Source organism: Macadamia integrifolia, unplaced genomic scaffold, assembly GCF_013358625.1.
Source record: "Macadamia integrifolia cultivar HAES 741 unplaced genomic scaffold, SCU_Mint_v3 scaffold94, whole genome shotgun sequence".
Taxonomy (NCBI): domain Eukaryota; kingdom Viridiplantae; phylum Streptophyta; class Magnoliopsida; order Proteales; family Proteaceae; genus Macadamia; species Macadamia integrifolia.
The window spans coordinates 621,704-648,995 of NW_024870588.1; the positions used below are offsets into that span (position 1 = coordinate 621,704).

General features: G+C 39.2%; 1 long non-coding RNA gene across 4 annotated transcripts; it reads left to right on the forward strand.

Annotated features, from left to right (window-relative positions):
• Nucleotides 1-89: 89 nt before the first annotated feature.
• Nucleotides 90-19,338, forward strand: LOC122070522. Of its 4 annotated transcripts, XR_006137817.1 has the most exons (6): nucleotides 90-633; nucleotides 728-1,182; nucleotides 2,881-2,937; nucleotides 3,569-3,637; nucleotides 10,417-10,462; nucleotides 19,024-19,312. It is a non-coding gene; the product is annotated as an uncharacterized LOC122070522 (long non-coding RNA). The 4 variants fall into 4 exon arrangements; XR_006137816.1 differs by having other exon boundaries at nucleotides 3,569-10,462; nucleotides 19,024-19,338; XR_006137815.1 differs by lacking the exon at nucleotides 10,417-10,462.
• The last annotated feature ends 7,954 nt before the right edge of the window (nucleotides 19,339-27,292 follow it).

The following is a 27,292-nucleotide window of genomic DNA, read 5'->3' on the forward strand; positions in this document are numbered from 1 at the left end:
TATTGCCCCTAATTTGAAACTTTGTCTTCTAACATACTAGTATCAACTGCAACCCTGAATCATAGCACTATTATCTTAGAACTAAAAAAAAAAAAAAAAAAAAAGAAGAAAAGAAAAGAAAAGAAAAAGGATTAATTGTAAGCCTCTGTAATTGCTTGGTAACTGTTTGGCCGTTTTCTTATCTTCTGTTTGACCACAGTTATGCACAGACACTCATAACCCGAACTCCAAATCATTTGATCATGTTTTCAGCTTCTTCTTCCTTTTTGAGGAAGAATGGGGGCATCTTATCATTAATTTTGTCAAAGGAATCTCGAATTGACATGTGTGCACAATTTGGCAGACCTCTTACCTTTTCACCTTACATATTTAGGATAATAGTTTATCACTCTCTCATATTTTTGCAATATAGGAGCTTTAATGGTGTTGATGCTGAAATTCATCTCATGTGCAATTAATTGCAATGATGGGATATTGAAAGAAGAGGGCTTGCGTGAAGTAGAGAAGAAAAATCGGTCGCTTCTGGTACCTTCTCTGATTGAGTACTTTGGTTATTGCCTCTGCTGTGGAAGTCATTTTGTTGGACCACTTTATGAAATGAAGGATTATCTTGACTGGACAGAGCAGAAGGGGGTAGGTTTAGGGGTTGCCGTCCCCCCTTTTTTTTGTTTGTATTGTTCTACATGATGCTAGTAAGTCTGAACCATTGTTCTATTATCTTCTGCAGATTTGGAGCTACGCGGGGGAAGGTTCACCTCCATCACCTTATGGTGCAGTGATTAAAGCTCTAATTCAAGCTGCTGTATGCATGGGATTGTATTTGTACCTGGCACCACATTTTCCACTGTCCAGGTTTATTGATCCTGTCTATCAGGAATGGGGGTTCTGGAAACGGCTCAGTTACCAGTACATGGCTGGATTTACAGCATGATGGAAGTACATGGCGCGACATCCGATTCCGGAAGAGATGCTATTTCTCAGTGTCTTCACTCCGTTTCTGCTGCCGCCGTCGATCAATCGGTTCGGGAACTTTGCCCTTCGTCAAAGAGGGTTACCTTGAGGTTCCCCGTGGTTTACTCGAGCTTCAATCGGCTCTCAATGGCCGCGACTCGTGTTTCGTCAACGTTTTCGTCAAAGGGTTAGGGTTTATGGGCAAGGCTTGCTGAATTTATCTGGCACAAGGTATCAAATTGAAGCTCAACGTCTCATATTTTCACTATTTTATGAGATTCATGTAAGTGGAAGGCATCATCCTTTGCTGTCTGTTTATGTTTTAACAACATGATTTCATTTCCAATCCAGTTTTTCTCAAATGCACCCATTCTGTCAGCTTATATTTCTTATATTTTAATTGAGTTATAGTATAATTTGATGCGGTTTCTTGAGTTTCTCCCTTATTTGGAATCTCTATGTAGCCGACCACATTAAGTTGGGATAAGGTTTTGTATGTTGTTGTTGTTGTTGTTGTTGTTGTTGTAATATGGGCCTGAAGGCCCTAGACTTATGTAAGCTATTACAGCGCCACGACCTAGAATATTAAAAAAAGGTTATGGACTTAAAAGCACACCCACGATCAATCTGGAATTGAACCAGCTGAACTGGTTCAAGGAGACCCAAACCATAACTAAAGAAGCTGAGTTAATTCACAACCGCACGGTCGAGTTACTGAGCCAGGTTCTTTCTCTTTTTTCGGTACTTTTGACATTTGAGAGTATGTTCCTTGATGCTGATCTGCATCATGTGGTTCCTGTTTTGATGCTTCTTTCTTTTTTCTAACTCTATCATTTACTTTTTTATTTATTATTTTTTCTGCATCAACAGAAAATTCCTGTAGTCGTATTGGATACTTGTTACATAATATCTAAACAGTTCCTCAGATCTGATCATCCATACTTTCTATATCATCCCAAGTTCCTCAAGATTGCTTGAAAATGGTGATCTGGTTGTAGTTCATTCTTCTAGATTCCTATTTAAAACCTTGAACTGCATTAATGAAGAAGAAGAAGAAGACAATGATTGAAAGTACTATGTACCTCTCTGCAAATAGGGCACTTTGATTTTGGATGTGCAGCTTTATGTCCTTCAAATATCATAACAAATGCTGCAAAGCAAGCACAAGCTTTACAAAGGAGATGTCCACAACTCAAAGCATAAGGATTAAAAAGAGTATCCCGTGAGTGAACAAACAGAAACTTGTGAGTAAAGAATACTAGAAATACTGTAAAATTGGATTCTAACATATAACGTATATGTTAGCATTTCTCGGGGTTTTTTTTTTTTTTTTTTGGACGGCCTGGCAGTGAGGTTAGGAGGAGTTCCCTCGTAATGTAGTAATTCATGTGTGTTTCATTATTGTTTTTATATGTCAAGTCATTGTGTTCATTTATTTGGGATCATGTGCTAAATGAACTCAACTGAGCTTCTCTCTTCTACATGGGGGTTGGCCGCAAAAGCCTTAATTACCATTCAACCTTGATTAGGATAATATATTCTGGTTACACATTATCATTTGTCTTTATCAGCACTTCAATCCAAGACATTTTGGGTGCTTAGTAACTCTTCCAAATTGTGCTGTGCCACCTCTTGCTGTTGCACTCATTGGTCTTATTTGTACATGGCTGAACCATCTCTCACTTTCCTTTTTGCATCACTTATGATGATTAAATTTCCTTGACTGCATTTATTTCTGATTCTATCACATCCTTAGACTCGGCACAAATCCATCTCAGTATTCTCGTGTTAACAATGCTGTCAATGCATATTTTGTATTTACATTCTGAATTTTGTGGAATTTGGATATGTTATATGTTTATTTTCTTACTGTTAATTCTGTGCTGTGTGTGCATGTGTGTATTCTTTCTTGCCCCCTCTTCAAATCAGGTTGGGATGGCTGCGAACTTGAGGGACATTGTCTTAAGTGGTCATAGTGGTGAAAAGGTAATGCATTGTATTACATTAGATATTCCCGGTGCCCTTTTATTATCGCTCATACTTGGTCCCTCATAAAATAAAATTTGTATAATGATGCCGTAAATCTTCTTTTACATGAATGAAAAGAGTGAATATAATTGTTTGGTTGATCTCAACAAATGTGACATAATTTCATTAATGATCATTGCCTGATGCAAACTCATGGAAATGAAAACCTTTGTAATAGTGACAATGTTGATCTTGAAGTTTCATGTATTTCTTTAAAGACGTTATTTTTCCTTGTTCTTATTATTATCTCGTTTTGTTATGATTTTCTGTCCTGTTGAAATTTATCAGCAATAGCGGGAGCCTCTTGTACTGGGTTGCTTTTTTTTTGTTTGTTTGTTTACATGCAGTGTTAAAAGAAAACTAAATATAAGTTTTTCATTTGCTAAAGAAAGGTAGTTCTAGCCTTTCCTTTTCCTTAAAGTTACTCAGCCGGTGAAGAAAATAAAGAGAATATGTGAGAAATTTCTATTTTAATATGTTTCATGAACCAATCATTTTTTGTTTTGGATGTAGCTTTCATGGTTGCATTATGATTATTACATGCTTCCTATTCGCTTGAAACCGATTTTCCATATTTATTCTTTCTTAGGTGAAAGGATCATAAGTTTTAATGCATGATGGTATACCTGTTGGATATGCTTCATACACCACAGAAAGAGTGAGTATCATTAGACTTTTCGAGTGTTGGTTGTCTTTTAGCTGAGTAAAGCATTAACTCGGGGTTAATTCATTAAATGGTTATCCACTTTATTCGGACATTTGATTGTTCACCTAACTAAACATGCCTGCCTGAGCACACTTGCATTTCTCCTTTCCCCTCAGATTTCATCAGTTTGTTTCTTATGTCCTTTTTTCATTTGGATATCTTTGTGTTTATTGTTAATTTCAGATACTATGGAAACACCAACTGCCTATAATTCTTCCAATTTGAAATTCGATCTTTGATTTTTCTAAGTTAATTATGTGTCAGCTCATGATAATGAAACTTAGTAGTTTATCAGCCTATTACAAGTAGGACATCAGTCCTAGTAGGACTAGAAACATCAAAACATAATTGAAAACTGACTAACTAATCAGTCCTAGCTGAACTAGGACTCCCATAGTTAGACTAGGAAAACACTAAGGTAGGAGACTGCATTTCTCTTCTTCTCTACCCCTTACCCCTTTCTCGAATCTCTCTGTTCTCTTGATCTCTCTCTCGTACGATCTAGCATGACTTATCTTGATTTTCTCTCCCACTAAAAATTGTCTGAACGACTGATTTTCTACCTCTCACACAACCTAACGAAAATTCTCCTTATTTTCTGTCCCACTAATTACAATCCCAAGGCCCGATTTTCTCGCCTAGATCTCTCTCGCACGACTTAGCGAAAATTCTCCCAATTTTTCTCCCACCAATAACTATCCCAGCCTCTGAGTTTTTCTCTCCTTCTCTACCCCCAACTCCTTTCTCGAATCTGACTCTCTTCTCTCGATCTCCCTCGCATGACTTAGTATGACTTATCCCGATTTTCTCTCCTTCTCTCGCACAACTTAGAAAAAATTCTCCTAATTTTCTCACCACTAATAACTATCCCAACACCCAATTTTATCTTTCCCTCGATATCTCTTTCACGATCTAGCAAAAAATCTCTTGATTTTCTCTCCCACTAATAACGATCACAGGCCTCGATTTCCCTTTCCTCTACCCGCAACCCTTTCTTGAATCTCTCTCAGTTCTCTCGATCTGTCTCGTATGACCTAGCCTGACTTCTACCCATTTTCTCTCCAACTAATAACTATCCTAGCCTCCGATTTTCTTTCCCTCTTGCAGGACCTAGCAAAAGTTCTACCGATTTTCTATCCCACTAATAACTACCCTAGCACCCAGTTTTCTCACCCTTAATCACTCTCGCACAACTTAGAAATAACTCTCCCATTTTATCTCCCCGTAATAAATATTCTAGCCCCCAATTTTCTCACCTTCACCCCCAACCCCTTTCTCGAATCTCTCTCCTCTCGATCTCTGGCACGACTTCTCCCGATTTTCTCTCACTATTAACTATCCTAACCCCCGATTTTGTCCCCTTCTTGTATGACCTATAAAGAATTCTCAATATTTTCTCTTCTTTGATCTCTCTCGCACGACCTAGCAAAAATTCTCTCGAATTTCGCTCCCTAATAACTATCCCAACCTTGATTTTCTCTCTCCTTCTTTACCCCCAACCCTTTCTCAAATCTCTCCTCTTAATTTCTCACATGACCAAGAATGACTTTCACCATTTTCTCTCCCACTAAAATTGTCTCAACCCCTGATTTTGTCCCTCTCATGCAACCTAACAAAAATTCTCTTTATTTTCTCTCCCACTAATAACTATCCCAGGACCCGATTATTCTCCCCAGATCTCTCTCGCACGACCTAGCAAAAATCCTCCCGATTTTCTCTCCCACTAATAACTATTCTAGTCCCCGATTTTTTCTCTCCTCTACCCATAACCCCTTTTCTCAAATTTGTCGCTCTTCTCTTGATCTTTTTCGCACGACCTAAAATTTTTTTCCCTATTTTCTCTCCACTAATAACTAGCCCAGCACCTAATTTTTCCTCTCCCTTGATCTCCCTTTCATGATCTGGCAAAAAATCTCTCGATTTTCTCTCCAACTAATAACTATCCTAGCCCCCGATTTCTCTTTCCTCTACCCCGGACCCTTTCTCGAATCTTTCTCTGTTCTCTCGATCTCTCTCGTATGACCAAGCATAACTTTCCCTATTTTTTTTCCAGCTAATAACTATCCTAGCCCCCGATTTTCTCTCCCTCTCGCACGACTTAACAAAAGTTCTCCCGATTTTCTCTCCTACTTATAACTATCTCAGCACCCGATTTTATCACCCTTGACCACTCTCGCACGACTTAGAAAAAATTCTCCCATTTTCTCGCCCTATAATGACTATACTCGCTCTCGATTTTCTCTCCTTCTTTACCCCCAACCTCTTTCTCGAATCTCTCTCCTTTCAATCTCTCTCGCATGACCTAGTATGGCCTCTCCTGATTTTCTCTCTCACTAATAACTATCATAGCACTTGATTTTCTCCCCCTCTCACATTACCTATAAAAAATTCTTCGTATTTTCTCTCTTTTGATCTCTCTTGCATGACGTAACAAAAATTCTCCCGATTTTCTCTCCCACTAATAACTGCCCGAACCCTTGATTTTCTTCCTTGTACACGACCTAAGAAAAATTTTCTCAATATTTTCTCCCACTAACATCTATCCTAAAAACCTATTTTCTCTCCCTCAATCTCTCTTGCATGACTTAACAAAAATTCTCAATATTTTTCTTCCCACTAGTAACTATTCCAGCCATCGATTTCCTCTCCTTTAGCCCCAAGCCCTTTCTCGAATCTCACTCACTTCTCTCGATGACCTAGCATGACTTATCCTGATTTACTCTCACATTAATAACTATCCCAACCCCTGATTTTCTCTCCCTGTCTTGCATGACTTAATAAAGTTCACCCCGATTTTCTCTTGCATGAATTATAAAAAATTCTCCTGATTTTCACCCGGACTAATAGTTATCCCAGCTTAGATTTATCTCTCCACTACACCGAACGCTTTCTCGAATCTCTCTATTCTCTCAATCTCTCTCGCATGACTTCTCATTTTCTCTCAAACTAATAACTATACAAGTCCCTGATTTTCTCTCCCTATTGCACGACCTAAAAAAAACTCTCCCGATTTTCTCTCCCTCAATCTCTCACAGTCTAAAAAAAGTTCTTCCATTTTCCCTCCCATTATTAATTATCTTAGCTACCGATTTTATCTCCTTCATTACCACCGACCTTTTTCTCGAATCTCTCTCGCTCGAACAAGCATGACTTCTCATGATTTTCTCTCCCACTAGTCACTATCCTAGCCACCAATTTTCTCCCTCTCGCATGACCTAGCAAAGATTCTCCCGATTTTCTCTCCATTGATTTCTCTCGCATGACCTAGAAAAAATTCTCCCGAGACAAGTAACCATCCCACCCCCGAATTTTCTCTCCTTTACCCCTAACCCCTTTCTCGATTATCGTTCTCTTCTCTCGATCTCTCTCGCACGACCCAGCAAGACTTCTCTCGATTTTCTCTCCCACAAATAAACTTCCCTACCTCGGATTTACTCTCCTTCTAGGACGACCTAGCAAAAATATCCTAATTTCTTTCCCACTTATAACTAACTGAGCCCCTGAATTTCTCTTACCTTCTTTAGTCCCGACCCTTTACTCGAATCTGTTTCTCCTCTCAATCTCTCGCCCGACCTAGCATTATTTCTCTCAATTCTCTCCCATTAATAACTATCCCAACCCCTTATTTTCTCTCACTATCTCGCACAACCTAGAAAAATTCTCCCGATTCGCTTTCCCTTGATCTCTCTTGCACGACCTAGCAAAAAAACTCCTGATTTTCTCTCATATTAATAATTATCCCAACTCCTGATATGTCCTTTACCCCCATCCCTCTCTCGAATCTCTCTTTGTTCTCTCGATCCCTCTCGCGTGACCTAACATTACTTCTCCCTATTTCCTCTCCAAGTAATAACTATATCAGCCGCCGATTTTCTCTCCCTTTCGGACGACTTAGCAAAAATTCTCCCGATTTTCTTTCCCACTAATAACTATCCTAGCACCCGATTTTCTCACCCTCGATCTCTCTCGCACGACGTAGAAAAAATTCTCCCACATTCTCTCCCAAAGATAACTATCCCAGCCCTTAATTTCTTTCCTTCTTTGTCCTCGACCCCTTTGTCGAATCTCTCTCTTCTCTTGATCACTCTCGCACAACCTAACATTAATTCTCCCGATTTTTTCTCCCACTAATAAATATCCTAGCCTCGGATTTTCTCTCCCTCTTGCTTGACCGATAAAAAATTCTTTGTATTTTCTCTCCCTCGATCTCTCTCGCACGACCTAGCAAATATTCTCTTGATTTTCACTCCCACTGATTACTATTTAGCCCTTGATTTTCTTTCTCCCTCTCTAGCCCCAACCCTTTCTCGAAGTTCACTCACTTCTCTCAATATTGTGCATGACCTAGCATGACTTGTCACGATTTACTTTGACATTGATAACTATCGCAACCCCTGATTTTCTCTTCCTCTCTTGCATGAATTGGTAAAATTCTCCCAATTTTCTCTCCAAGTAATAACTATCCTAGCACACAATTTTCTCTCGCCCTTGATCTCTTTCGCATGTCTTAGCAAATATTCTCCTGATTTTTTTCCCCCACTAATAGTTATCGCAGCCCCGATTTCTCTCTCCTCTACCCCTAACCCTTTCTTGAATCTCTCTATGTTCTCTCAATCTCTCTTGCATGACTTCTCATTTTCTCTCCAACTAATATCTATACAAGCACCCGTTTTTCTCTCACAATCGCATAGCTTAGCAAAAATTCTTCCGATTTTCTGTCCCTTTATCTCTCACGATCTAAATTTTTTTTCCCATTTTCCCTCCCACTAATAATTATTCCATCTACTGATTTTCTTTCCTTCATTACCACCGACCCTTTTCTCTAATCTCTCTCGCTTGACCTAGCATGACTTTTCCCGATTTTCTCTCCCACTAATAACTATCCTAGACCCCAATTTTTTCACTCTCGCATGACCTAGCAAAAATTCTCCCTATTTTCTCTCCCACTAATAACTATCCGAACCCCCAATTCTCCCGATTCTCTCAATCTCTCTTGTATGACTTCTCATTTTGTCTCAAACTAATACCTATACAAGCCCCCCGATTTCCTCTCACAATTGCACAACTTAGCAAAAATTCTCTTGGTTTTCTGTCCCTTAATCTCTCACGATCTAAAAGAATTCTCCCATTTTCCCTCCCATTAATAATTATCCCATTTGCTGATTTTCTCTCCTTCATTACCACCGACCCTTTTTTCGAGTATGTCTTGCCCGACCTAGCATTACTTCTCTCAATTTTCTCTTCCCTTATTATCCCAACCTCCGATTTTCTCTCCCTCTCTCTCACAATCTAGACAAATTCTCCCGTTTTGGTTTGCCTCGATCTCTGTCGCACGACCTAACAAAAAAATCCCGGTTTTCTCTCCCATTAATAACTATCCCAGCTCCTGTTTTATCATTTTCCCCCAACCCTTTCTCGAATCTCTCTCTGTTCTTGATCCCTCTTGCATTACCTAGCATTACTTCTCTCCATTTCCTCTCCAAGTAATAACTATCCTAGCCATCGATTGTCTCTCCCTTTCGAATGACCAAGCAATAATTCTCCCGATTTTCTGTCCCACTAATAACTATCCCAGCACCCGATTTTCTCACCCTTTATCTCTCTTGCACGACCTCGAAAAAATTCTCCCACATTCTCTTCCAATAATAACTATCCAAGCCCATGATTTTCTTTCCTTCTTTATCCCCGAACTCTGTTTCGAATCTCTCTCTTCTCTTGATCTTTCTCGCACGACCAAGCATGAATTCTCTTGATTTTCTCTCTCATTAATAACTATCCTAGCCCCTGATTTTCGTTCCCTGTTGCTTGATCGATAGAAAATTCTTCGTATTTTCTCTCTCCCTCGATCTCTCTCGCACGACCTAGCAAATATTCTCCTAATTTTCTCTCCAACTAATAACTATTCAGCCCCCGATTTTCTTATATCCTTCTCCACCCTTAATTCTTTCTCGAATCTCTCTCTCCTCCTGATCTCTCTCGTACGACCTAGTTTGACTTCCCGATTTTTTCTCCCAGTAATAATTTGCCCGAACCCTTGATTTTCTCCTTCTCACATGACCTAAGAAAAATTCTTTCAATTTTCTCTCCCAGTAATATCTTTCCCAAGAATTGATTTTCTCTCTCGTTCGATCTCTCTCGTAAGTCTCTGCAAAAATTCTCCCAATTTTCTCTTCTCTACCCCTAACCATTTTCTTGAATCTCACACTTCTCTCGATCTCTCGCACGACCTAGCATGACTTGTCCCAATTTTCTATCCCAGATTCCCAGTAATAACTATCCCAACCCCCATTTTTCAATCCCTCTCTCACATGACTTATTAAAATTCTCTTTATTTTCTCTGCCACTAATAACTATCCTAGGACCTGATTTTCTCTTTCCCTCAATCTGTCTCGCAGGACCTAGCAAAAATTCTCCTGATTTTCTCTCCCACCAATAGCTATCCCAGCCTCGATTTCTCTCTCCTCTACTCCAACCCTTTCTCAAATCTCTCTTTGTTCTCTCGATCTCTCTCCTACCAATGTTTATTGTGATTATTACATCTGTTGTGCCCACGTTGTATTTGTGTCAAGATGTCTTGCACCTTAATTTCTTTGCAACAACAGAAAACTGATGCAACATTGTTGAAGCGGAAATTTATTCCTTTAGGTTCCTTGTCCCTATTAATGGAAATCGTATTCATATTTATTTTCTGTAATGTTTTTTTCGGTAATAATTGATGAAGATGAATTTAGGGCCAGAAGTAAGAAACTTGCTGCACTTGCTGATCCAGAAGTTGAGGTACATATTCTAAATCTATTGAGTATTGTGATGATTACAAAATGAAAATGATTACTTGGCTCTTTCCTGCATGCTTTTTTGCCAGCCTTGTACACTTTCCCAACCTTTTTACATGGTCTAGTTCATGATTTTTTTTTTGTTGGAATATCTGGGTTTTCGTGATCACATGCTGTGAAAATCCATATCTCTTTGATAATGCTATATTACTGTTATGGGCATAATGCCAATACCAGAGTGATTTATTATGTTTTGATATCTAAATCAACTAACCAAACTATAAACCATTGCATAGATCACCTTTCATGGATCTCGAACTCAATAAGCCAACTAAAAAAAGCTGGAAACTCAACAGTTGATGATGGAATAGGCAAGAAAATAAAAGAATGATGAGGCTTGAAGGAGTTGCAACTATTAGAAGCCCCATTGTGTAGTTTAGATGTTTTACCTTCAAATTTCCCCAAACAAGTGAAGCATCATCAGTCTCTCATTTGTTGAAGGTTCCTTTTCTCTAGTTTACAATATCCTTTTCTCTAATCATATTTTAAAATATATGTTCACTCAATAAATTGTTGATGAAGCCATTTGATTGTTTTTTCGTTAACTAAAATTAGGGTCAAGGCTTCCGTAACAGCGTTTCTTTGACGGCCAAAATATAGGACACATGGCAGTTTCATTAGGGCTACAAATTTATGGATGTGTCTGTCTACATCATCTATCAGCCTGATGAGTTGCCCTACAAATTTATGGATGTGTCTGTCTACATCATCTATCAGCCTGATGAGTTCTTCCCCATGTGGTAAGAATCTTGGAAAATACAATTATGGCAACTTGGGGGAAACTTCGGTTCAACCATTCGTACTTTAAGATTAAATATCCTAATTTGGTGGGCCATACAGTGGCGACAGGGCCTGAAATTTGACATGTGGCTGGTCTAAGGTGGGGCCTTCCCATTGAAGGTTGATTTGACTATTAGAGAGTCCTCCACGATGATGTGGACTGATTCAGATCGCTTATGGGCCCACCCTAATACTATACCTCTCACAGCTAGAATTCCACTTTTGAAAAAGTGAAAAGGGTATTCTTTGAATGAAGACAAAAATTTGGGAGAGTGGGGAATAATGTAAAAAACTAAGGGCACTTTTGGGAAAATAAAACATTCTTGATAACCCACAATGATGATTGTCTTCAACCTCCACCCAAGGAAACATGCTGTAGATCAGTTCCAAACTAATTGGTAATACTCTCTCACACAAGATTGATTCAAACTGAAAATTAATGGGAGGATTCCAAATCTACCAACCTGTTAATCCAACCTGATAGGCACCCAGATGCACCACATGAAGTTAGCTTAATATCTGAAACAATGCCTGGTCGTAGTATAAACTTTGCTTCAATGTCAGGTTGGAGGAAGGCTTAGGGATTGGGATTCAGAGTGTTAGTTTGCCCAAGGGAAAGGATCCTATGACTAGGACCTCAATGCCAATCAACTATAGCTGCCCCTTAATTGTGTCTTTGCATCCTTTTGGCTCTAATATCAATAAGGCTTGCCCACAATTGAGCCTAAAGTGCTTAGGCCCTTCTTAGACCAGAAATGTAAAGGAATGCTGGGCAGGGAAATCCACAATGGAATGGAGCAGTAATCCATTTTGTGAAGTTGCATAAAACGGTTCCATTGACGTAGGACTTTCGATTTGTTGACCACATGCGATGGAACTCCTTCCACAGCTTAGGCCCTTCTCTCCCTCTTGCTTGACTGATAAAAAATTCTTTGATCTTCTTTCTCCTTCGATGTCTCTCGCACAACCTAGCAAATATTCTCTTGATTTTCTCTCCTACTAATAACTATCCAGCCATTGATTTTCTTTCTTATTCTCTAGCCCCAACCCCTTTCTCGAAGCTCACTTCTCTCGATCTTGCTCATGGCCTAGCATTACTTGTCCCCATTTACTCACATTAATAACGATCCGAACCCCTAATTTTCTCTAACTCTCTTGCATGAATTAGTAAAATTCCCCCAATTTTCTCTCCTAGTAATAACTATCTTAGGACTCGATTTTTTCTGGCCCCTTGATCTTTCTCGCACGACTTAGTAAAAATTCTCCTGATTTTTTTCTCCCACTAATAGTTATCCCAACCCCGATTTGTTTCTTCTCTAACCCTAACCCTTTCATGAATCTCTCTATGTTCTTTTAATCTCTCTTGCATGACTTTTTGTTTTCTCCTCCACTAAAATGGTCCCAACTCCTGATTTTGTATCTCTCACACGACGTAACAAAAAATCCCTTTATTTTCTCTCCCACTAATAACTATCCCAAGACCCGATTTTCTCTCCCTAAATCTCTCTCGGATGACCTAGCAAAAATTCTCCCGATTTTCTCTCCCACTAATAACTATTCCGGTCCCCGATTTTTTCTCTCCTCTACCCCCAACCCCTTTTTCGAATCTGTCTCTCTTCTCTCAATCTCTCGCACAACCTAGTATGACTTCTCCAGAGTTTCTCTCCCATTAATTACTATCCCAACCCCAAATTTTCTCTCCCTCTCTCTCACGACCTAGAATAAATTTCTCTGATTTTCTCTCCATTAATAACTATCCCAACACCTAATTTTCCCTCTCGTTAGATGTCTATTTCATGATCTGGCAAAAAATGTCTCGATTTTCTCTCCAACTAATAACTATCCTAGCCCCTGATTTCTCTTTCCTCTACCCCGGACGCTTTCTCGAATCTTTCTTTGTTGTCTCGATCTCTCTCGTATGACCTAGCATAACTTCTCTTTATTTTCTCTCCAACTAATAACTATCTTAGCCAGATTTTCTCTACCTCTCGCACGACCCAACAAATGTTTTCCCGATTTTCTCTCCCACTAATAACTATCCCAGCACCCGATTTTATCACCCTTGATCACTCTCGCACGACCTAGAAAAAATTCTCCCATTTTCTCTCCCTATAATGACTATACTTGCCCCCGATTTTCTCTCCGTCTTTACCCCCAACTCCTTTCTCGAATCTCTCTCCTTTCAATCTCTCTCGCACGACCTAGCTTGAATTCTTCTGATTTTCTCTCCCACTAGTAACACTATCATAGCCCTTGATTTTCTCCTCCTTGCATTACCTATAAAAAATTCTCTGTATTTTCTCTCCCTTGATCTCTCTCGCACTACGTAAAAAAATTTTCCCAATTTTCTCTCCCACTAATAACTACCCGAACCCATGATTTTCTTCCTCTCACACAACCTAACAAAATTTCGCTCAATATTCTTTCCCACTAATATCTATCTTATGAACCTATTTTTCTCTCTCCCTCAATATCTCTTGCAAGACTAAGCAAAAATTCTCCATATTTTTTTGTCCCACTAATAACTATTCCAACCCCCGATTTCCTCTCCTTCTCTAGCCCCAAGCCCTTTCTCGAATCTCTCTCACTTCTCTAGATCTCTCGCATGACCTAGCATAATTTATCTCGATTTACTCTCATATTAATAACTATCCCAACACCTGATTTTCTCTCCCTCTTTTGCATGACTTAATAAAATTCCCCCGACTTTATTGGGCGGCCCTCAGCCTCTTTTGCATTACCTAGAAAAAATTCTCTTGATTTTGTCCCCCATTAATAGTTATCCTAGCCAGAATTCTCTCTCCACTGCCCCTGGCCCTTTCTTGAATTTCTTTCGCATTACTTCTCATTTTCTCTCCAACTAATACCTATACAAGCCCCTGATTTTCTCTCCCTATCGCACGACCCAACAAAAACTCACGATTTTCTCTCACTCAATCTCTCACGGTCTAAAAAAATTCTTCCATTTTCCCTCCCGCTAATAATTATCCCAGTTGATTTTCTTTCCTTCATTACCACCAACACTTTTCTCGAATCTCTCTCGCTTGAGCTAGCATGACTTCTCTAATTTTCTCTCCCACTAATAACTATCCTAGCCCCCAATTTTCTCCCTCTTGTATGACCTAGTGAAAATTCTCCCGATTTTCTCTCTCCATTGATCTCTCGCAAAACTAAGAAAAATTCTTCCGATTCGCTTTCCCTTGATCACTCTTGCGTGTCCTAGCAAAAGAACTCCCGATTTTCTCTCGCATTAATAAATATCCCAACTCTTGATTTATGCTTTACCCCCAACCCTTTCTCGAATCTCTCTCTATTCTCTCAATCCCTCTCGCGGGACCTAACATTACTTCTCCCTATTTCCTCTCCAACTAATAACTATCTCAGTCACTGATTTTCTCTCCCTTTTGGATGACCTAGGAAAAATTCTCTTGATTTTTTCTCCCAATATTAACTATCCGAGCACCCGATTTTCTCACCCACGATCTCTCTTGCATGACCTAGAAAAAATTCTACCACCTTTTCTTCTGATAATAACTGTCACAACTCCTGATTTTCTTTCCTTCTTTATCCCCCTTTGTGGAATCTCTCTTCTCTTGATCACTCTTGCACAACCTAACATAATTCTCCTGATTTTCTCTCACTAACTACACTAGCCTCGGATTTTCTCTCCCTCATGCTTGACCGATAAAAACTTCATTGTTTTTTCTCTCCCTCGATGTCTCTCGCACAACCTAGCATATATTCTCTTGATGTTGTTTGCCACCAATAACTATCCAGCCCTTGATTTTCTTTCTTATTCTCTAGCCCCAACCACTTTCTCGAAGCTCACTCACTTCTCTCAATCTTGTGCATGACCTAGCATGACTTGTCCTGATTTATTCTCACATTAATAACAATCCCAACCCCTGATTTTCTCACTCTCTTGCATGAATTAGTAAAATTCTCCCAATTTTCTCTCCAAGTAATAACTATCATAGGACCCGATTTTCTATCGCCCTTGATCTCTTTTGCACGACCTAGGAAAAATTCTCCTGATTTTTTTTCCCACTAATAGTTTTCCCAGCCCCGATTTGTCTCTCCTCTAATCCTAACCCTTTCTCGAATCTCTCTGTTCTCTCAATTTCCCTTGCATGACTTTTCATTTTCTTGTCCACTAAAATTGTCCCAACCCCTGATTTTGTCACTCTCACACGACCTAACAAAAATTCTCTTTATTTTCTTTCTCACTAATAACTATCCTAAGACCCAATTTTTACTCATTAGATCTCTCTCATGTGACCTAGCTTAAATTCTCCCGATTTTCTCTCCCACTAATAACTATTCTGGTCCCCGATATTTTCTCCCCTCTACCCCCAACCCCTTTTTCGAATATCTCGTCTCGATCTCTCTCGCACAACTTGTTATGACTTCTCCAGATTTTCTCTCCAATTAATATCTATCCCAACCCTAGATTCTCTACCCCACGCATGACCTAAATTTTTTTTTCCCGATTTTCTCTTCATTGATAACTATCCTAGCACCCAATTTTCCCTCTCCCTTGATCTCCTCTTTTATGATTTGGCAAAAAGTGTTCCAATTTTCTCTCCAACTATTAACTATCCTAGCCCCCAATTTCTCTTTCCTCTACACCGGACCATTTCTCGAATATTTCTCTGTTCTCTTGATCTCTCTCATATGACCTAGCATAACTTCTCCATATTTTCTCTCCAACTAATAACTATCCTAGCCCTCGATTTTCTCTACCTCTCGCACGACCTAACAAAAGTTCTTCCGATTTTCTCTCCCACTAATAACTCTCCCGACACCTGATTTTATCACCCTTGATCATTGTCGCACAACCTAAAAAAATTTTTCCCATTTTCTCTCCCTATAATGACTATACTCTCCCCCGATTTTCTCTCCGTCTTTATCCCCAACCTCTTTCTTGAACTTTCTCCTTTCTATCTCTTTCGCACAGCCTAGCATGACTTCTTTTGATTTTCTCTCCTACTGGTAATACTATCATAGCCCATGATTTTCTCCCCCTCTCACATTACTGATAAAAAATTCTCTGTATTTTCTCTCCCTTGATCTCTCTTGCTCAACGTAACAAAAATTCTCCTGATTTTCTCTCCTACTAATAACTGTTCGAACCCATGATTTTCTTCCTCTCGCACGACCTAACAAAATTTCTCTCATTATTCTCTCCCACTAATATCTATCCTAAGAACCTATTTTCTCTCTCCCTCAATCTCTCTTACATGACTTGGCAAAAATTCTCCGTATTTTTTGTCCCCACTAATAACTATTCTAGCCCCCGATTTCCTCTCCTTCTCTAGTACCAAGCCCTTTCTCGAATCTCACACATTTCTCTTGATCTCTCGCATGACCTGGCATGACTTAGCCCGATTTACTCTTACATTAATAACTATTCCAACCCTTGATTTTCTCTCCCTCTCTTGCATGACTTAATAAAATTCCCCCGATTTTCTCTCGCTCTTTATCTCTTTTGCATTACCTAGCAAAAATTCTCCTGATTTTCTCCCCCAATAATAGTTGTCCCGTCTCGGAATTCTCTCCACTGCCCCCAACCCTTTCTTGAATCTCTCTCTTTTCTCTCAATCTCTATCGCATGACTTCTCATTTTCTCTCTAACTAATACCTATACAAGCCCTTGATTTTCTCTCCTTTATTACCGCAGACCCTTTTCTCGAATCTCTCTCGCTCGGCCTTGCATGGATTCTCTAATTTTCTCTCCCACCAATAACTAGCCTAACCCCCAATTATCTCCCTCTCTCATAACTTAGCAAAAATTCTCCCGATTTTCTCTCTCCATCGATCTCTCTTGCAAAATTTAGAAAAATTCTCCCTATTCGCTTCCCTTGATCTTTTTTGCAAGACCGAGCAAAAAAACTCTTGATTATCTCTCTAATCAATAACTAGACCTACTCCCGATTTATCCTTTCCCTCCAACCCTTTCTCGAATCTCTCTCGGTTCTCTCGATCCCTCTCGCGGGACCTAACATTACTTTTCCCTATTTTTTCTCCAATTAATAACTATCCTAGCTACCGATTTTCTCTCCCTTTCAGACGCCCTAGCAAAAATTCTCCAGATTTTCTCTCCCAATATTTACTATCTCAACACCCTATTTTCTCACCCTCGGTCTCTTTCACACGACCTAGAAAAAATTCTACCACATTCTCTCCCAATGATAACTATCCCAACGCCTGATTTTCTTTCCTTTTGTATCCCCAACCCCTTTGTCGAATCTCTCTCCTCTTGATTTTCTCTCCCACTAATAACTATCCAGCCCTCGATCTTCTTTCTCATTCTCTAGCCCCAACCCATTTCTCGAAGCTCACTCACTTCTCTTGATCTTGTGCATGACCTAGCATGACTTGTGCCGATTTACTTTCACATTAATAACTATCCCAGTCCCTGATTTCTCTCCCTCTTTTGAATGAATAAGTAAAATTCTCCCAATTTTCTCCAAGTAATCACTATCCTAGGACCCGATTTTCTCTCGCCCTTGATCTCTTTTCGCACGACCTAGAAAAATCCTCCTGATTTTTTCTCCTACTAGTTATCCCAGTCCTGATTTCACTCTCCTCTACCCCTAACCCCTAACCCTAACCCTAACCCTTTCTCGAATCTCACTCTGTTCTCTCAATATCTCTTGTATGGCTTCTCATTTTGTCTCAAATACCTATACAAGCCCCTGATTTCCTCTAACAATCGCACAAGCTAGAAAAAATTCTCCTGATTTTCTGTCCCTTAATCTCTCTCGATCTAAAAAAATTCTCCCATTTTCCCTCCCATTGATAATTATCCCATCTGCTGATTTTCTCTCCTTCATTACCAACGACCCTTTTCTTGAATCTCTCTAGCTTTACCAAGCATGACTTCTCCCAATTTTCCCTCCCACTAATAACTATCTTAGCCCCCAATTTTCTCCTTCTCGCATGACTTAGCAAAATTTCTCCCGATTTTCTCCCACTAATAACTATCCCAACCCCCAATGTTCTCTCGATCTTCTCTCCCACAAATAACCATCCCAACCTCGGGTTTACTCTCCATATAGCACGACCTAGCAAAAAATATCTTGATTTCTTTCCCACTAATAACTAGCCTAGGACCTGAATTTCTCTTTTGTTTATATTATATATGGTTTGTTATACGTGTCACTGTTGGACTTGTGTATTGTGATTATTACATCTATTGTGCCCACGTTGTATTTGTGTCAAGTTGTCTTGCACCTTAATTTCTTAGCAACAACAAAAAGATGATGCAACATTGTTGAAGCCGAAATTTATTCCTTTAGGTTCCTTGTCCCTATTAATGGAAATCGTATTCATATTTATTTTCTGTAATGTCTTTATCGGTAATAATTGATGAAGATGAATTTAGGGCCAGAAGTAAGAAACTTGCTGCACTTGCTGATGCAGAAATTGAGGTACATATTCTAAATCTATTGAGTATTGTGATGTTACAAAATAAAAATGATTACTTGGCTCTTTCCTGCATGCTTTTTTGCCATCCTTGTACACTTTCCCAACCTTTTTACATGGTCTAGTTCATGATTTTTTTTTTTGTTGGAATCTCTGGGTTTTCGTGATCACATGCTGTGAAAATCCATTTCTCTTTGATAATGCTATTTTACTGTTCTGGGCATAATGCTAGTACCAGAATGATTTTTTATGTTTTGATGTCTAAATCAACTAACCAGACTATAAACCATTGCATAGATCACCTTTCATGGATCTAGAACTCGATAAGCCAAGTAAAACAAGCTGGAAACTCAACAGTTGATGATGGAATAGGCAAGGAAATAAAAGAATGATGAGGCTTGAAGGAGTTGCAACTATGAGAAGCCCCATTGTGTAGTTTAGATGTTTTACCTTCAAATTTTCCCAAACAAGTGAAGCATCATCAGTCTCTGTTTTGTTGAAGGTTCCTTTACTCTAGTTTACAATAATTTTTTCTCTAATCATATTTTAAAATACATGTTCACTCAATAAATAGTTGATGAAGCCATTTGATGGTTTTTTCCTTAACTAAAATTAGGGTCAAGGCTTCCTTAACAGCTTTTCTTTGACGGCCAAAATATAGGACACATGGCAGTTTCATTAGGGCTACAAATTTATGGTAGTGTCTGTCTATATTATCTATCAGGCTTATGAGTTCTTCCCATGTGGTAAGAGTCTTCGAAAATACAATTATGCCAACTTTGGGGAAACTTCGGTTGAACCATTCATACTATGAGGTTAAATATCCTAATATGGTGGGCCATACATTGGTGATAGGGCCTGAAATTTGACATGTGGCTGGTCTAAGGTGGGGCCTTCCCATTGAAGGTTGATTTAACTATTAGAGAGTCCTCCATGATGATGTGGACGGATTCAGATCGCTTATGGCCCCACCCGAATACTATACCACTCAGGTAGGATATCACTTTTGAAGAAGTGAAAGGGTATTCTTGGAATGAAGACAAAAATTTGTGAGAGTGGGGAATAATGTAAAAAACAAAGGGCACTTTTGGGAAAATAAAACATTCTTGATAACCCACTATGATGATTGTTTTCAACCTCCAGCCAAGGAAACAGAGGCGGTAGATCAATTCCAAACTAATACGTAATACTATCTCACACAAGATCGATTCAAACTGAAAATTAAGGGGAGGATTCCAAATCTACCAACAAAGTTCTCTCGATTTTTCTCTACCACTAATAACTATCCCAACACTTGATTTTATCACCCTTGATCACTATCGCAGTCTAGAAAAAATTCTCCTATTTTCTCCCCCTATAATGACTATACTCGCCCCCAATTTTCTCTTCGTCTTTATCCCTGACCCCTTTCTCGAACTATCTGTTTTCAATCTCTCTCGCACGACCTAGCATGACTTCTCCTGATTTTCTCTCCCACCGGTAACACTATTAGAGCTTCTGATTTTCTCCCGCTCTTGCTTTTCCTATAAAAAATTCTTCGTATTTTCTCTCCCTTGATCTCTCTCGCATGACATAACAAAAATTCTTTCGATTTTCACTCCCACTAATAACTGCTTGAACCCCTGATTTTCTTCCTCGTGCACGACCTAACAAAATTTTTCTCAGTATTCTCTCCCACTAATATCTATCCTAAGAACCTTTTTTCTCTCTCCCTCAATCTCTCTTGCACGACTTAGCAAAAATTCTTCATATTTTTTGTCCCACTAATAACTATTCCAGCCTTTGATTTCCTCTCCTTCTATAGCCCCAAGCCCTTTCTCTAATTGCACTCACTTCTCTCGATATCTTGCATGACTTATCCCGATTTACTCTCACATTAATAACTCCACAGCACTTGATTTTCTCTCCCTCTCTTGCAGGACTTAATAAATTTCCCTCGATTTTTTCTCGCTCTTGATCTCTTTTGCATTACCTAGCAAAATCTCTCCTAATTTTCTTCCTTACTAAAAGTTATCCCAACCCATAATTCTCTCCACTGCTCCCCACCTTTTCTTGAATCTCTCTCTTTTCTCTCAATCTCTATCGCATGACTTCTCATTTTCTCTCCAACTAATTCCTATTCAAGCCCATGATTTTCTCTCCTTCATTACCACTGACCCCTTTCTCGAATCTCTCACTCGACCATGCATGACTTCTCTAATTTTCTCTCCCACTATTAACTATCTTAGCCCCCAATTATCTCCTTCTCGTATGACTTTGCAAAAATTTTCCCGATTTTCTCTCTCCATCAATCTCTCTCGCACAACCAAGAGAAATTCTCCCTATTCACTTTCCCTTGATCTATCTTGCACGATCAACTAAAAAAACTCTCCGATTATCTCCCACATTAATAACTATCCCAACTCCCAATTTATCCTTTATCCCCAACACTCTCTCGAATCTCTCTCTGTTCTCTCGATCCCTCTCGTGGGATTCAACATTACTTCTCCCTATTTCTTCTCCAACTAATAATTATCCCAGCCACCGATTTTCTCTTCCTTTCGGAAGACCAAGCAAAAATTCTCCCGATTTTCTCTCCCAATATTCACTATCTCAGCATCCAATTTTCTCACCCTCGATCTTTTTCGCACGACCTAAAAAATATTCTACCACATTCTCTCCTAATAATAACTAACCTTGCCCTTGATTTTCTTTCCTTTTGTATCCTCGACCCCTTTGTCGAATTTCTCTCCTCTTGATCAATCTCGCACAATCTAACATAACTTCTCTTGATTTTCTCTCACACTAATAACAATCCTAGCCTAGGATTTTCTCTCCCTCTTGCTTGACTGATAAAAAATTCTTTGTATTTTTGCTCTTCCTTGATGTCTCTCGCACAACCTAGAAAATATTCTCTTGATTTTCTCTGCCACTAATAACTATTCAACCCTCGATTTTCTTTCTCATTCCATGCCCCAACCAATTTCTCGAAGCTCACTCACTTCTCTAGATCCTGTGCATGACCTAGAATGACTTGTGCCGATTTACTCTCACATTAATAACTATCTCAGCCCCTGATTTCTCTTCCTCTCTTGCAAGAATTAGTAAATTTCTGCCAATTTTCTCTCCAAGTAATAACTATTCTAGGACCCTATTTTCTCTCGCCCTTGATCTCTTTCGCAAGACTGAGAAAAAATTCTTTTATTTTTGCTTCTGCTAATGGTTATCCAGTCCCCATTTCTCTCCTCTACCCTTAACCCTTTCTTGAATCTCTCTCTTCTCTCAATCTCTTTTGTATGACTTCTTATTTTGTCTCAAACTAATACCTATACAGGCCCTGATTTCCTCTCACCATTGCACAACCTAGCAAAAATTCTCCTGATTTTCTATCCCTTAATCTCTCATGATCTAAAAGAATTCTCCCATTTTTTCTCCCATTAATAATTATCCCATCTGCTGATTTTCTCTCCTTCATTACCGCCGACCCTTTTCTCGAGTCTCTCTCGCTTGACTTAGCATGACTTCTCCCGATTTTCTCTCCCACTAATAACTATCTTAGCCCCTATTTTTCTCTCTCGCATGACCTAGCACAAATTCTCCCGATTTTCTCTCCCACTAATAACTATTCGAACCCCCAATTCTCCCAATTCTCTCTCCCATAAATAACCATCCCAACCCCGGATTTACTCTCCCTCTAGCACAACCTAGCAAAAATTCTCCTGGTTTTCTTTCCCATTAATAACTAATCTACTTCCTGATTTTCACTCACCTTCTCTTGGCCCGACCCTTTACACGAATCTGTCTCTTTTCTCTTGGTCTCTCTCACCCGACCTAGCATTACTTCTCTCAATTTTCTCTCCCATTAATAACTATCCCAACCCTCGATTTTCTCTCCCTCGCTAGCACAATCTAGACAAATTCTCCCGATTCGCTTACCCTCGATCTCTCTCGCACGACCTAACAAGGAAACTCCCAATTGTCTCTCCTCTTAATAACTAACCCAGCTCCCGATTTATACTTTACCACGAACCGTTTCTCGAATTTCTCTTTGTTCTCTTGATCCCTCTCACATGACCTAGCATTACTTCAACCTATTTCCTGTCCAAGTAATAACTATCTTAGCCACCGATTTTCTTTTCGTTTTGGACGATCTAACAAAAATTCTCATGATTTTCTCTCCCAATAATAAATATCCCAGCACCCAATTTTCTCATCCTCGATCTCTCTTGCATGACGTAGAAAAATTCTCCCACATTCTCTCCCAATAATAACTATCCCAGCCCCTTATTTTTTTTCCTTCATTACCCTCGAACCCATTTTCGAATCTCTCTTTTCCCCTGATCTCTCTCGCCCAACCTAACATGACTTCTCTTGATTTTCTCTCATTAATAACTATCCTAGCCCTAGATTTTTCTTTACCACTTGCTTGATCGATAAAAAATTCTTTATTTTCTCTCCCTCGATCTCTCTCTCACGACTAAGCCAAATATTCTCTTAATTTTCTCTCCAACTAATAACTGTTAAGCCCCCCGATTTTCTTTATCCTACTCTACCCCTAATTCATTCTCGAACCTCTCTCTCCTCCCGATCCCTCGTACGACCTAGTTTGACTTCTCAGTTTTCTCTCCCATTAATAATTTTTCGAACCCCTGATTTTCTCCCTCACACATGACCTAAGAAAAATTCTCTTGATTTTCTCTCCCACTAATATCTTTCCTAGGAATTGATTTTCTCTCTCCCTTGATCTCTCTCGCACGTATGAACAATAATTCTTCCAATTTTCTCTCCTCTACCCCTTGCACTTTTCTTGAATCTCACAGACTTCTCTCGATATCTCGAAGGAGCTAGAATGACTTGTCCCAATTTTTATTCCCATTAGTAACAATCCCCACCTCCAATTTTCAATCACTCTTGCATGACTTATTAAAATTCTCTTAATTTTCTCTGCCACTAATAACTATCCTAGAACCCGATTTTCTCTCTCCCTCAATCTCTCACAGGATGTAGCAAAAAATTTCCTGATTTTCTCTCCCACTATTAGCAATCCCCGCCCGGATTTCTCTCACCTCTCCCCCAACCCTTTCTCAAATCTCTCTTTGTTCTCTCTATCTCTCTCGCATTACCTAGTAGGACTACTCCCCATTTTCTCTCCAACTAATACCTACACGAGACCCCGATTTTCTCTCCCTCGATCTCTCTTATGGCCTAAAAAAAATTCTCACATTTTCTCTCCCACTAATAGCTCTTAGCCCTTGATTTTTTCTCCCACTAATAACTATCTTAGACCCCAATTTTCTCCCTCTCGCACTACCTAGGAAAAATTCTTGAATTTCTCCCCCTAAGAACTATCCTAACCCATATTTTCTCTCTCCTTCTTTCCTCCCAACCTTCTCTCAAATCTCTGTTCTCTTAATTTCTTTCGCATGACCCACCATGACTTTCCCCATTTCCTCTCCCACTAAAATTGTCCCAACCCCATTTTGCCCCCTTGCACGAACTAGCAAGAATTCTCCCGATTTTCTCTCCCACTAATAATTATCATAACCCCTGATTTTCTCCCCCTCTCGCATTATGTATAAAAAATTCTTCGTATTTTCGTATTTTCTATCCCTGGTGCGGTAGGGGCAGGCAATGTGCGGGCTGGGGGATAGCTGGCCAGTGTGCGAGACATACGTGCGGGGCTAGCTAGCTGGATGGCTGGCCAGCGTGCGTGGCATGGGTGCAGGGCTAGCTGGCCATGATGCACGTAACTAGGTGTAAATTTACTGGAGCAATTGCAGGAGATCCGACGGTCCAATTTTGACGTACTATATATCGTTGGAATCGTAATTCTAAGTACTATCCAACCGTATAGCCATCCTGACCGGATTTCTTCATATATTAAAGTCATAATTTGACCCCCTTTTCTCTTGCATGGGATTTTTGGGATTTTTGGGTAGGTAAGGGATGTTTCTGGGTTTTCTTAATCAATTACTATCTCTGTCGATCGGAAGCAAGAAGTCACCTCTAAGATCCGTAATTCATCATAGCTGGAGGGGGTGACAAAATTGGGTGTCTACACTTAGGTGATTTAGGATAATAAAAATGGGCATTTCATGCATATAGGTTCATTTGTATTACGAATGCTTGCTTGGTCTTTCTTTTGACTTACTAGGCTAGTGAGCTCATCCCACGTGCACACCATTTTTAGATGATCTTACAAGTTTTTTGACTGAGGAACTAGAGCTAGGACCCACTATAGAATTTTCAATCGAGGACTGGTGGGTCCCTGAAGATCTTGGGGATGGTGTTGAGTGCCCATGTGAAAACTGTGTTGCAGGACAGCAATAGTGATACCCGACCTGAGATTCCTTTTGATTCTTTGTTATGTTACCTCTTTTGTGCTCTGGATATTTAAATTATATTTCTTGTGTATATATCATGCCTATGGACCCACATGTAAATGTACTAAGTAATATAATTTGGGTATTAAGAGTATTGGGGTATTTACAGGTAATTGTGTGTATGTTGTGTTGTGGTTACTGCATCAGATGATCCTGACAGGTTTCAGGTTAACTTGACTTAACTCAATCAACGGTCTGGTTCTGTGAGAATGGGGTGTGACATCCTTCTCTTACGATCCCTCACAAGCTTAATCCCAAGGATATAACTGGCTTCGCCTAAGTCTTTCATGGAGAATGTAGTGGACTACCACTTCTTCACCGTTGAAAGCATACCTCCATCATTATCTATAAGTAATCTGTCATCCACATACAATAACATGAAACAAATTGCACTCCTACTAAATTTCTTGTAAGCACAGGGTTCATCCATGTTTTGTTTAAAGCCAAACATTTTAACTATTTGATCAAAATGGATGTTCTAACTTCTAGAAGCCTGTTTGAGACCATAAATAGATCTCTACAATTTGCACACTTTGTTCTCATCACTATTTGATGTGAAACCCTCTGACTGATGCATGTAGATTTCTTGATGAAGAAATCTATTAAGAAACGTAATTTGCACATCCATCTGCTAGATTTCATAATCAAGGTATGCTGCCATTACTAATAAAATCCTGATTGATTTCATCATCAATACTGGAGAAAAGGTTTGTTCATAATCTATATCCTCTTGCTAGGTATAACCTTTAGCTTCTAACCTTTCTAGAAATCTTTCAACACTCCCATCAGTACCTCTCTTCCTCTTGAAGATCCACTCACATCCAATGGGCTTGACGCCTTGTGGTGGATCTTCAAGAGTCCAGACTTAGTTTGAGTACATTGAATCGATTTCAGAGCACATAGCTTCCAGCCACTTATTTGCATCAACATCTTTGAGTGCCTCTGAATAAGTGTACAGATCATCATCCGTTTCAGTGGAGACTATATGGATTTCTTCCACAGTCTTATCTTCTTCAATAAGAAGAGTGAAATATTCAAGTGGCCTGATAGACCTCCCACTACGTCGAGGCTCTTGAGTGCTATTAGGTATAGGGTTTATGTTAACTAGTTCGACTGCAGGTGAACATAGCACAGGCACAAAAGACTCTTCTTCTATAACCACATGTTCAGTTCTTTTGGAGGTAAGGTCTTCCTCAATAAAAGTAACATGTTTACTTATGATGACCTTTTGGTCAGTGGAGTCATAGAAGTAGTAACCAATTGTGCTCTTAGGGTATCCCAAGAAATAGCATTTAAAAGTGCAAGGTTCCAACTTATCTATTTGTTGCTTGTGTACATGCGCAGGATAGCCCCAAACCCTGAAATGATTTAGGTTAGGCTTGTGCCCATACTACAACTCAAATGGGGTTTTAGGTACAGACTTAGATGGAACACTATTCAAATTATAAATTACAATTTTCAGAGCAAAACCCCAGAAGGATAAAGGCGACTCACTAAAAGTAGCATAGTTCTGACTATATCTAACAAGGTCCTATTGTGTCTCTTAGATACATCATTTTGTTGTGGCGTAACGGGATTTGTCAATTGTGAGACAATCCCTTCAGAAGTGAGATATCCTTTGAACTCATCTGACAAATACTCTTCTCCTCAATCTGATCGAAGGGACTTACTACGTTTATCTAATTATTTTTCGACTAACAAAGTATTCAAAACCATATCACACCTGAATGTTCATAGGTCCACACACATCAGTGTGTATAAGTTCTAACAAACCACTGGCTCTCTTGCCTTTATTGCTAAAGGGTTTCTTGATCATCTTATCTTGTAGGTATGATTCATAAGTTGGGTAAGGTTCGGCCTTTAGACTTTCTAGTGGTCCATCCTTAACCAACCTGTTAATCCTTTCCAAGTTAACATGACCTAACTTGAGATGCCAGGTATATAGAACTCACTGAAGCTCTTTTACATTTCAAATCAATATATGAAACCTCATTCGTTTTTACAAGGGAATCTAGAAAATGCAAACCATTTTGTATATATATATCTAAAAATAGTAAATTTTATTATTCAAATGAATGGTGGGAACATTATTAAAAGGAAAAAAGCATAACCGTCTTTAACTAATTTAGAGACAGAAATAATGTTCTTTTAAAAGAAAGAACATGATAACAATCCTTTAATAAAATAGTACTAGAATCAAATTC